Source organism: Saccopteryx leptura, chromosome 9 (assembly GCF_036850995.1).
Source record: "Saccopteryx leptura isolate mSacLep1 chromosome 9, mSacLep1_pri_phased_curated, whole genome shotgun sequence".
Taxonomy (NCBI): Eukaryota; Metazoa; Chordata; class Mammalia; order Chiroptera; family Emballonuridae; genus Saccopteryx; species Saccopteryx leptura.
The window spans coordinates 50,100,772-50,112,989 of record NC_089511.1 but is presented as its reverse complement, the minus strand read 5'-3'; the positions used below and the strand labels follow the sequence as shown (position 1 = coordinate 50,112,989).

At 40.6% G+C, this 12,218-nt stretch overlaps 1 protein-coding gene across 10 annotated transcripts in view; it reads right to left on the bottom strand.

Moving 5' to 3' along the window:
* The window catches only part of SGMS1 (sphingomyelin synthase 1), a 327,448-nt gene that overhangs the window by 82,600 nt on the left and 232,630 nt on the right, over positions 1-12,218 (bottom strand). Inside the window, exons 7-8 of one of the 10 annotated variants that reach the window (XM_066348467.1) lie at positions 4,994-5,123; positions 2,452-2,597 (exon numbers count right to left, since the gene is read on the bottom strand). The exons of 8 other annotated variants lie outside the window; for them this stretch is intronic. The gene's annotated coding sequence lies outside the window, so the exon portion shown is untranslated. The remainder of the gene's footprint in view (positions 1-2,451; positions 2,598-4,993; positions 5,124-12,218) is intronic. One more of the 10 variants, XM_066348469.1, reaches the window with a different exon arrangement.

The following is a 12,218-nucleotide window of genomic DNA, read 5'->3' as shown; positions in this document are numbered from 1 at the left end:
ACATAAGCTAGCTTACTTCCTGAATAAAGCGGATCTGCGTCACTGAACCTGGTCCCCGGAGTCAGGTCTTTGCGTTTCCGTCATCCTCACCCCTGGTGGGCCTTGTCCACAACCTACCAAATTCATCTGTTTGTCTCAAAACTCTTTGAGGTAGGTTTTTAATCTCCACTTCTGCAGATTTAGAAAATTGGGGCTCAAAGAGAGTATATTCCTTACCTGGGTCCATCCGTGAGTGGCAGCACTGAGAAGTAACAGCAGAATCATTCACTTTCAAAGTCCCTGCTCTCCCAAGCACTATAAATCCTGCGGGTATCATTCACAAAGTGGTTCATACTTTTTATTTCAACTGCAAAGTATTTCCTTCAAAAGGCCTATACATCATCAAATTTTTAGATCACCTAATCAAAAATATCCCCACAAAAGCTCCTGAATTTTCTTGAAGTATATATATATATTTTTTACAATAGACACAGTTGCTATTAGCATTTTATTGTTCATTTCTTTGTTTCTCCAAAGCTGACTGGTTTTCAACAAGGCACCAACATCTTACCCACAGACCCATCTCCAGTGAGTAGAGAACAAACCACAGAAACTCCTGCATCTAGAAACCAATTTTTCAAAGTAGCTTTCATTGCCTTATGCATTTATCCTCCCACAAAAAACATCAAAGACAAATTCACAAATGAATTTTTGTCAGCCTTATTTCATCAAGTTGATTTATAAGCTAAAGCTACACAGACAAGGTGGTTCAAAGTGGTACAAAACTATGGCACTAAAATCATTTGTAAACTTCCCTTTGACAGAGCTAGACATTTTTAAACAGCTCCATTTATCTTTCATTTTGATGCACTATCTAGAAAATTGTTCTTATCAAACTATAATAAACTGGTCTGGACAAAAATATAAATTAATGACATCAGTCACTAATTATTTCATCAGTCTGCATTGAAACGGATGCTTAATAAGCAGCATGGTCATTTAAAACAGCAATGGCTGGTGCTCTATTGTTCTGGTTATCCGATTATTTCTGCAACTGAATGCCACTGAACAGTAACAGAAGTCAAATCTTAACATTAACTTTCTCAAAAATAAATCTAATTTTACCTATTATAGGCTTTTATTTCAGTAAATTCAAATTAACTGAATCAATTGCCATCATAAAACTATGAAGAGAATAAACAAAGCCATTAGACATCTCATCTCAGGTCAAATAGCATTAAAAAAAGGCCATAATCTACTAGAAATTAAGATTCATTGATATTTTCAGGGAGCAACGGTGTATGTAAAACCATACTGCCATATGCATGAATAAGCTATGTACATAAAAATTATTTGAACTGTCAGAAAATACTTAAAAATCTTATTTGGAGATATTTATTTAAATAAAAAATTAGCCAACTACTGGTCCTCGGATTTAGGTTGAGTCATAGTTTACACAGTATGTAAGAAGACGTTTATTCAGTTTTATTAACCAGAATCACTTTAAATGTTCAAAGGAAGCTCTAGCAGGTATGTTTAGCAATAGAGCGTCAGCCCGGCATGTGGAGGTCCTGGGTTTGATTCCCCATCAGGGCACATAAGAGAAGTGACCATCTGCTTCTCTACCCCCCCCCCATCTCTCTCTCTCTTTTCCCCTCCGGCAGCCAGGCTTAAATGGTTCAAGCAAAGTTGGCTCTAGGCGCTGAGGATGGCTCCATGGCCTTGGCCTCGACACTAAAATAGTGTCTAATTGCCGAGCAACTGAGCTGCAGTCCAGCCAGGCAGATCATTGCCAGGTATGGGGCTTGCCATGTGGATCCCCATCGGGGTGCATGTGGGAGTCTGTCTCTGCCTACCCACCTCTCACTTAAAAAAAAAATGTTCAAGCCTGACCTGTAGTGGTGCAGTGGGATAAAGTGTCAACCTGGAACACTGAGGTTAATGGTTCAAAACCCTGGGCTTGCCTGGTCAAGGCACATATGGGAGTTGATGCTTCCTGATCCTCCCCTTCTCTCTCTCTCTCTCTCCCTCTTTCCCTCTCTCTCTCTCTCTCTCTCTCTCTCTCCTCTCTAAAAATGGAATAAAGTCTTTAAAAAAATGTTCAAAGGAGGTTAGTCCATGAAGATATATGAAGAGGAATCCATTCTTGATCTAGTCATTCCCATAAAATCAGATTTAAAAACAAATTTTATAGTTTTCATAACACAGTAGAGAGACATAATTATCTCCCACTGGCTAGCCTAGAGATAATTATGTAAACCAAAGAAAGAAGAGATTCAACCAATTAACACTTGGCACCAGTGTACTGTTTCCACACTCAATATCCTATAAAACACATCATGAGGTACATACTACACTATTATGTTAGAACTCATCCCAGCTGTCTAGAAGCTAGCTGAATAGGGAGTATGAGGAGAAGAAATGCAGGTGCTCTGGATTCTATGGGTGCATATATCAGGCATACATACATACATGTAGTTGACCAAGGCATTCCAAAGTGAATCTTTTCAGTCAAGTTCTCAACTGCTGACCATTCTCCCTCCAGCACTTCTTGCTCCTCCTTGGCTCTATCCATTCATTCAACACACTGTATTTCATTTCAGGTACAGTTCTAGGTGCTTGGGATACAGAAGTGAGAATTCCCATGACTCTGGTTATCTGAAATGATCTCAGCAGGTGGCTAAATTCTGATGTTTACAGAGATGGCTGTTCATAAACTCACATGCTCTTAAGAGGCCCAGTAAATTGCTGAGAGTCTAGCCAAATACAGAGGAGAAAGACACCGAGGTCAATTACTTCTTCGGAGTAAGAGTATTCTTGTTGTAATAAGATGACATAGGAGTCTCCAGAGCTATGAGACATACTAGGATCACAGGAAATAACTCTTTGTCCCAAACTACAACTACTTGACCTAAAACCAGCAGAAAGTATGGCCAACTTTTCTCAACTCACTCTTCTTTCATTTTTTGAGAAGAACAGGACTTATACCCCTTGCACCAAAATAAAGACAATATTTTCAATGAACATCAAGACTGGAGACAACATGGAGAAAATATTTACAATACATATGAAATAGGACTGATTTCCCTAATTTAAAATGAGTTCATATAAGTCAATATAATAAAGACAAGAACCCTCTAAGGAAGTAAAAGAAAGAGGAGGGGGAAGAGGAAGAAGAAAGTACAAAGCAAAACACAAGAACAGGCAATTTACAGAAAGAAATTCAAATGGCCAAAGAACCTGCAGGATCCTTGTATTGTACTTAAAGATAAGCAAGCAAGTTAAAACAGAGACAACATTTTTAACCTATCAGATTGGCCAAAAATGTTAGAGTTTGGTAATCTGCACTACTGGTGGGGGTGTGGGAAAGATACAAACTGGTTTAAAAAAAAAAAATCAACCTGCAGCCTGACCTGTGGTGGCGCAGTGGATAAAGCGTCAACCTGGAACGCTGAGGTCACCGGTTCGAAACCCTGGGTTTGCCTGGTCAAGGCACATATGGGAGTTGATGTTTCCTGCTCCTCCCTCCTTCTCTCTCTCTGTCTCTCTCTGTCTCTCTCTCCTCTCTAAAAATGAATTAAAAAAAAACCCAACCTGCATAACCTTTCTAGAGTACAACTAGATAATGTTTATCAGAGTTTCCTCAAACCTAGCAATCTCACTATTAGAAACTTAATATTAATCTACAGATATATCAGCAAGATATTTACACAAAAGTATTTATAAGGGGGGGGGGGTCACTTCAGAAGTCATGTTTAACCACTATGCAGTACACCTGAAACTAATATAATACTGAATGTCAACTGTAATTGAAAAATAAAAAGGAAATTTAAAATAATGTATTTACAAAAAGGTAGACTGCAAGAATCCCAACAGTTCCACACAACTGCTCCTCCCAAATATCTGGTCATTACTAAAACATCCAGAAATAAGGCAAAGGTGAAGTCAATTACTGTACATCCACATAATGAAATCTTATACACATTCAAGTGAATAAAGAAGAACTGATGTGTATTGATGGGAAAAATCTCTAAAAATAGGAAAAGTACACACCAAAAAAAGAGAGGAGGGCTATAGAACATTTAATCTCTTTTTAGACAATATAAAAAGCAGAGAGCCAGACAGATGCAAAACAAACAAACAAAAAAACAAAAAAAACACACCCATATTTTTTCCTGGAAGAAATCAAAAGAAATGTAATAACAGTTACATTTGAGGGGAGACTGTTACTTCTTTATCTCCTTCTGTACCTTTATTTTTTATATTTTTATTTATTCATTTTTAGAGAGAGAGGAGAGAGAGAAGGGGGAAGGAGTAGGAAGCATCAACTCCCATATGTGCCTTGACCAGGCAAGCCCGGGGTTTTGAACCGGCAACCTCAGTGTTCCAGGTCGACGCTTTATCCACTGTGCTACCACAGGTCAGGCCTCCTTCTGTACCTTTTGATGCCATTGGTATGTTAACTACATACATGCAGTTTTTATTTATTTTCAATGTCATCATGGGCTACCTGAATGTAAGATTATGGGCAATTACCTTCTCTCTCTTTATACTCTTTCAATAAAATCTAATTTAAATAAAAACTTTTTAAGATAGTTCTCAAGGAGAAAAACAAAACAAAAAATGAAGTAGAGAAAAAGAAAGCAACGCAGATAGATATAATATCAACCTGGGTTCAAGGACAAGGTGGAGTGTTTCTCTCTTTTTTTTTTTAGTGTGTTAAACAAAAGGATAACTTATGCATTGCATGTGGTAGGGAGCAAGAAGCCACAAAGAAATCTTAGCAGTTCAAAGCTGTAGAATATCAAAAACAATCTGGAGGAAAAATCTTTGAAAAACTATTCTAGAAGAAATATTCTCCAAATTTACCAGAAAGCAATTAAAAAAATATACACTAGCAAACTAAATTAAACAAACCATCAAAAACAAATACAACTGTAACCCTACAATGTATTATGAATTCCTTTGGCAAATATTTATAAAGTCTAAAAGATAAAATCCCAAATTGGATTACCTGACATGCAACTGTAATTCTTGATTGTACTAAATATCTTCACAGGCATTAAACAAAAAGCCTCGAATGTCATCTAGCTGGATGTCATTTCATAAATGGGGTCCCAATTCATGATTATCCATGTATTTATCTAAGGTTTAAGAGGAAAACAATAAAGATGAAATTCAAGAAACTAAAGCTTCAATAGTCCCTTAGGGATGAGTCACTATGGATAATACAGGTAATCACACCAAACAATGTTAAAAGTCTGTGGGAAATGAGATACCATCAAGGGGGAAAAATTAAAATCCCCTAAATATATACACCATGATACAATTACCTGGTGGTTGAAAGAAACATAAAGGATGGGTGAAGAAGGATGGAATTTTTCTTCCCAAGTGCCAGTTATCAATTTACTGCCTCTGAGCTACAAATTCATCCTTAATACCTGATCTGCAGAAATGGATCTGGGCCCCTTAAATTTTTTTTCACTTGCATGATTTTAAGTATGTCAGCAGAAGATGCTGGAAAGACACTACAGGATGAAGAAGTTATGGTTGCTAGTTCTGCTGTGCTCCCCTCATAGGCTCCTGCAGCATGTGCAACTTGTCCCGCACCTGTCTTGTAATGGTTTTATAGCGGAGTGGCTCCACTTAGACATCTCCCCTTGAACAGCTTTCCCTCGCACCCCCAAGGGCATGGGTTTCCAGCAAGTTCTGGGGGGTTGATTTTTAGCAGGTTCTACTGGTCTGGCACTACAACTCGGCCATACAGTGGATCACAGGAAAGAAACATACTCCATGCCAATTGCTAAGGATGTATGAAGAATGCTTGATGCTGCATGCCAGAAGAGGGGGTGGCCTGAGCAGTCTGCCTTACTCATAGGAGGTGTTCAGCTGAAAAGCTGTACCAGCTATGTCAGTCTTGGGCCTGCTGGCCCACAGATCACCCCTTCTTGTTCCTAGCTCTACTCAGCTTTATCACAGGGAACCAACCTACTGGGACCATTGGCAAAAGACTGGAGGGTAGAGGATCAGAGAAGCTGCTGAGAGCATTGCTCACCCTCCCCTGGGCTGACATCTGGATTTCCTCTGTGGCTTCAGCTCCCATCTACCCTGAGCTCCAATAACAGCCTCCTGTATTTGTACCTGCAGCCAAAGGCTAGTAGTGACTTCCTGCTGTGGCTAATCTCTAGGTTTATCAAGGTATCCTGTTGGGCTCCCTGCTGCACCATCATCACCTATGGAAGAAACTTCATGAAGTTTCCTCCCTTTTACTACTTAGGCTCTGACTAACCAGTTATAATATAAAGGTTGCATCTATAAGTGTGGATGACTCATTATGGCTACTCTTGCAATCTATCATGCTCTGTTGGAATCCGAAGTTTAAACTTCAGGAAACCTAAAATTTTCCAATAATTTACCTTCATTTGGCCTAAGAGAGCCAATGTAAAATCTTAGAAATGTTTTGGTTTATACAGGAATTCCTGAAAAATTGATTTTTTTTTTAAGTGAGAGGATCAAAGATAGTGAGGCAGACTTCCACATGTGCCCCGGCCAGATCCACCTGGCCAACCCATCTAGGGCCAATACTTGAGTAACAAGCCATTTTTAGCATCTGTGGCCAATACGCTCCAAAGGAACTATCCTCAGCACCTGGGACTATGCTCAAACCAATGGAGCCCCTGCCTGCGGGAGGGGAAGAGGGAGAGAAGGAGGAGGAGGAGGAGAGGCAGATGGTTGCTTCTCCTGTGTGCCTTGACTGGAAATTGAACCTGGGATATCCATTCGCTGGGCTGACTCTCTCTATCCACTGAGCCAATGTCCAGGGATGATTCAGTGTCTTAACATCTTTATTTTTTAAGCAGAATCATCTTCCCCAAATGAGATGATGAAAATGTTGTGTCTGCTCTGTCCAGCATGGTAGCCACTAGTACCAGTAGCTATTGAAAACTTAAATGTGGTTAGTGTGACTAAGAAGTGGAATCTTTAATTTTATTAAACTTTAATTTAATTTACATATCTGCATGTGGCAAGTGACTATGGTATTGGACAGCAAAAGTCTGGCATATGGTCATGGACTATGGGGAAGGACTTCTGCCTCTGGTGGTGTTTCTGTGTGCTCTGGCAGGGCTGTAGAGAAACACGATAGAAATATGTATTAGCACTGCTCTTCATTCTGTTCAGTTTAAAACTGTAACAATCGCCTGACCTGTGGTGGCGCAGTGGATAAAGCGTCGACCTGGAAATGCTGAGGTCGCCGGTTCAAAACCCTGGGCTTGCCTGGTCAAGGCACAAATGGGAGTTGATGCTTCCAGCTCCTCCCCCTTCTCTATCTCTGTCTCTCTCTCTTCTCTCTCCTCTCTGTCTCTCTCTCTCCCTCTCTCTCTCCTCTCTAAAAAAAAATGAATAAAAAAAATAAATAAAAAGCTGTAACAATCCCTAGCAACCTGACGCCTGCGCACACAGACAAACAATATTCTCAGATAATTCTGTTAACAAATTTTCAGATAATACTCTGAACACAGCAGCTTGAGAATGAAGAGGCGGGCAGGCAATGCTGGTGGCTGAGGAGAGGCAGAGACCCAGTAAGTGGAGGCACTCTCTGTGGAAAGAGATAACATTAGAATTATTGCTTTGTTTCCCTATCCTTCAACCCAGTGGAAACTGTCCCCTATCTCTGCCCTAGAAACTGTCGATCTTCTCTTCCATGGAAGGTTTCCCTGGAGTCTGACCGGGACTGCATGGTAAAAATATGACTGACTGTTACGGATCCTGGCACTGCTGAAACCGAAAGACGTGCCCTGGGATCTAAACCGACGACGACTTGTTTCTGGCCTAGAAACATTTCATTTCACATCTCTGACCTTTACACGGACATAATCAAAATAAATGACATTATGCACCTGATTCTCTTGAGAATTTTGCTCGTAGATGTAAATGCTAAGGATTTAAGAAGGTGACCCACTCAGGGCACTAGACTGAGATTTAACAAACAATCACTCAGCAGGACAAAAATCACTATCCGCAGTAGGTAACTGCAAAAAACCAATTAGGTATATCAGTGGGGATATAAAAACATTAAAAGGACAGTTTAAAGTACCACAGCTTCTGAACCCAAAGGCCCAAAAGACTTGGGCATATTATTCTGAGAGCTAAGGAAAAGTATGCTTTATAAATCTGTAAGAATCTTAGAAATATAAAACCACAGTGAAAAATTCTATGAAATTGTGGCTAGGAACCGCTTTGATTGGGAAATTTTGTAGTTGTTTGGTAATTTATGCAAATTAAATTTTATTTATTTATTTATTTATTTATTTATTTATTTATTTATTTATTTTCAGGGACAGAGAGACAGTCAGAGAGAGGGATAGATAGGGATAGACAGACAGGAACAGAGAGAGATGAGAAGCATCAATCATCAGTTTTTCGTGTGACACGTTAGATGTTCATTGATTGCTTTCTCATATGTGCCTTGACCGCGGGCCTTCAGCAGACCGAGGAACCCCTTGCTGGAGCCAGCGACCTTGGGTCCAAGCTGGTGAGCTTTGCTCAAGCCAAATGAGCCCGTGCTCAAGCTGGCGCGACCTCGGGGTCTCGAACCTGGGTCCTTCGGCATCCCAATCCGACACTATCCATTGCGCCACCACCTGGTCAGGCTATTTAAATGAGAATTATAGAATTTGCTAACAAAGTAAGAATTAGTAAACCTTATAATAGTAACTATAATAATATATTCCAGTTTGTTTTATTCATGTTTACGTAAGTCACGCACACAACAACACATCCAGTATGATTAAGCACTCATTTTTCTTCTCAAAATTTTCTCAATGCAAAAGAAAGAAACTAGTATTATGGTCATCACACTCTTAATTTCAAAGTCAAACAGAAAAGACAGCACTGGGGAAGCCAGGCAGTCCATCTTGGTGGATTCGCACAGTTCAAGGCTGATCCTTACTCTTAGAAACTTACAAATAAGATGATCAGGAGAGGGTTCATGCCAGCCACACTCATGGTGATATTAAAGTAAAAATGCCGGCCTTGGCCGACGGTTCAGTAGATAGAGCATTAGCCTGGCATATGCATGACCTGGGTTTGATTCACAGTCGGGGCACACAGGAGAAGCGACTACCTGCTTCCCTCACACCCCCTCCTCTCCCTCTTCCCCTCCTGCAGCCAGTGGCACAAGTGGTTTGAGCCTCAGCCCCCTGAGGATAGCTCACTACTCAAGATTGGTCCCACTAGGGTGGCTAGGTGGATCCCGTTGGGGCACATGTGGTAGTCTGCCTCACTATCTCCCCTCCTCTCACCTAAAATAAGCAAACAAACAAATATAATATAATATGCTGCCCTGGCCGGTTGGCTCAGCGGTAGAGCATCGGCCTAGCGTGCGGAGGACCCGGGTTCGATTCCCGGCCAGGGCACACAGGAGAAGTGCCCATTTGCTTCTCCACCCCTCCGCCGTGCTTTCCTCTCTGTCTCTCTCTTCCCCTCCCACAGCCAAGGCTCCATTGGAGCAAAGATGGCCCGGGCGCTGGGGATGGCTCTGTGGCCTCTGCCTCAGGCGCTAGAGTGGCTCTGGTCACAACATGGCGACACCCAGGATGGGCAGATTATCGCCCCCTGGTGGGCAGAGCATAGCCCCTGGTGGGCGTGCCGGGTGGATCCCGGTCGGGCGCATGCGGGAGTCTGTCTGACTGTCTCTCCCCGTTTCCAGCTTCAGAAAAATGAAAAAAAAAAAAAAAAAAATATATATATATATATATATAATATGCTGATTGAATATCTTGTTGTGAGAAAAATAATCCATCACGTAGACAGGATAGTGATATCTGCCTGATCATTTCCCCTTCCTTCTCTCCCTTCCTCTTTCTCTAAAACCAATAAATAAAAACTTTTTAAAAGCTACACCCACATCCTATATTTAAAGAAGTATATTAAAGAATTCATAAAATACTAAGATTAGCCTAACCAGGCAGTGGTATAGTGAACAGAGCGTCAGCCTGGGGCACAGAGGACCCAGGTTCAAAACCTGGAGGTCGCTGGCTTGAACTCTGGCTCATCTGGCTTGAGAGTGAGCTCACTAGCTTGAGCGTGGGGTCGCCAGCTTGAGCATGGGATCATAGACAGGACCCTATGGTCACTGGCTTGAGCAAGGGGTCACTGGCTTGAGCAAGGGGTCACTGGCTTGGCTGGAGCCCTCCAGTCAAGTCACATAAGAGAAAGTAATCAATGAACTAAAGTGCCACAATGAAGATACTTCTCATTCTCTCCCTTCCTGTCTGTCCCTATCTGTCCCTCTCTCTGTCTCTCTCTCACTGAAGGTAATAATAATAATAATAATAATAATAATAATATTTTTTTAAATAAAATACCAAGATTAAACTCTTTACAAAATACAAGCTAACAGACCTTGACATTTTAAATCACTCTGTGTCCTCTATGTCTAAAATGCATGTGGGCCTTCTGGTGAGACTCCAGCTTCAAAATGCAAAGAAGTCTATCTTTAGCTCTGTGGATTCAGCACAAGTCTAGAACTTGGGATTCTGGTACAAAATACTACAGAATTTCACTATTGTGAAGCCCAGGAGACTAGCAGATACATAATCAGCCTTTAAATAGTTTCAACAACACTTTCAGAAGCTCATTGAATTTTCTAGTCTCATCCACATCTGAGAAATCAGTGATGTAGATACACCTAAAGTGGAGAAACGATCTATCAGGTCTCAAGAATTGTGGCCGCTTGTACCATCTAAAATTGTAATTTGTCTATTATCTCTTTTAGTTTATTATTAACCTGACTGGACTGCCTTGAATGTAAAACTGTTAGCTTCTGACCCTGTAGGGGGATGCAATTTTGTATATCCAATTCAGGATTCTCATTAGAATCACTGAATTTTTATCAATATTGCTCACCCTGCAACTCAGGGCAACTTAACACCATGAGAGTCTCTTTCTGTACCATCAGGAAAGTGAAGTAAATTTGAACATTACGTTAATGAAGGCCTCCAAGCACTGACAGGGCTTATAGTCAGTGTTATAAATTTCTCAAAAGTATATTTAGATCCCCAAACCATTTCCATTCTATGATCCACTTATGCTATGACTACTGTACTTCACCTTAGGGCTGCCACCACTCTAGTGTTAGTCATGAATTCTCCCCACTGCTCCAAGGGGAAAGACTTCCAGATGCCCACAGAGAGGCAAGTTACTAGGGGCAGGGGCTACTAACACCTGCTCCATTTGAGGGCTCAAGTCACATGTGATTTAAACAATTCAGTTCAAATGCAGTAGAGACCTTGAGAAGAAAATTAAGAGTAACTTCTCTTTAAAAAAATCAATAACTTCAACTCTCCAACCCGAACAAGGGTCTCTTCCTAATAAGCTAGGGAACTTTTCCTTTCTGCGTCTTTTACTGCTACCTCATTGGAAGATGATTAGAGCTGCAACTGCAAAAACATTCTGCCTTTACAAAGCAGACAGTGGTAGAGTGTACACACTCAGAGATCTTCCTATCCAAGCCCAACCATAATAATAAAAATCACTCTTAAGTTAAATGCATTAACTTCTAACTGATCTGATGCATATGCTAACATACTGCTATTGGTTACCACAGCAACGACAAAACAGTTTGGGACTGCTGGTCTCCAGACTCTTAGTTCCACAGTTGACACATGAGTGGAGGTGACGGAAAGAGTGATCACATGAAAGTTTTGCTTCATCTTCTAGGAGGAGGCAGAGAGTGCACAGGAAGTCATGAAGAAGAACGCAAAGTTGACACATTTGCGCAAACACTGGCTAGTATCTTACATCTTAAGGCATTGGAAAATATATTAAGAAACTGTAATATCAATATCAAATATAGGATAAAAAATAAAGCAAATTACACTGCTAAAGAACAAACACTATGAGATTTTAGAGTGGAGCAATTCACAAACATAGGTTATATTTTTGGCAACAGTGGTTATATTTTTGGCTGGTTCCAGGCTAATATAAACTCTTGTTTTCAATGCACCTCGTCTCCCTCCTCCACACCCCACCACTGCCCACCCGCAGTGAGTGCTTCTCACCTCAGTGCATATTATGCTTCTTCTTTACGAGGCCAAAATAACACTTTCAAAGATATTTCGCTCTCCTAAATTCTGAAGACCAGAAGCCTTTTAGTTTCTCATTTTTAAACTACTAAAAATCTAATTTCTTTACTTGTCCTCTTTACAAATCTTACATTTTAGTAAATACCTCTCAAC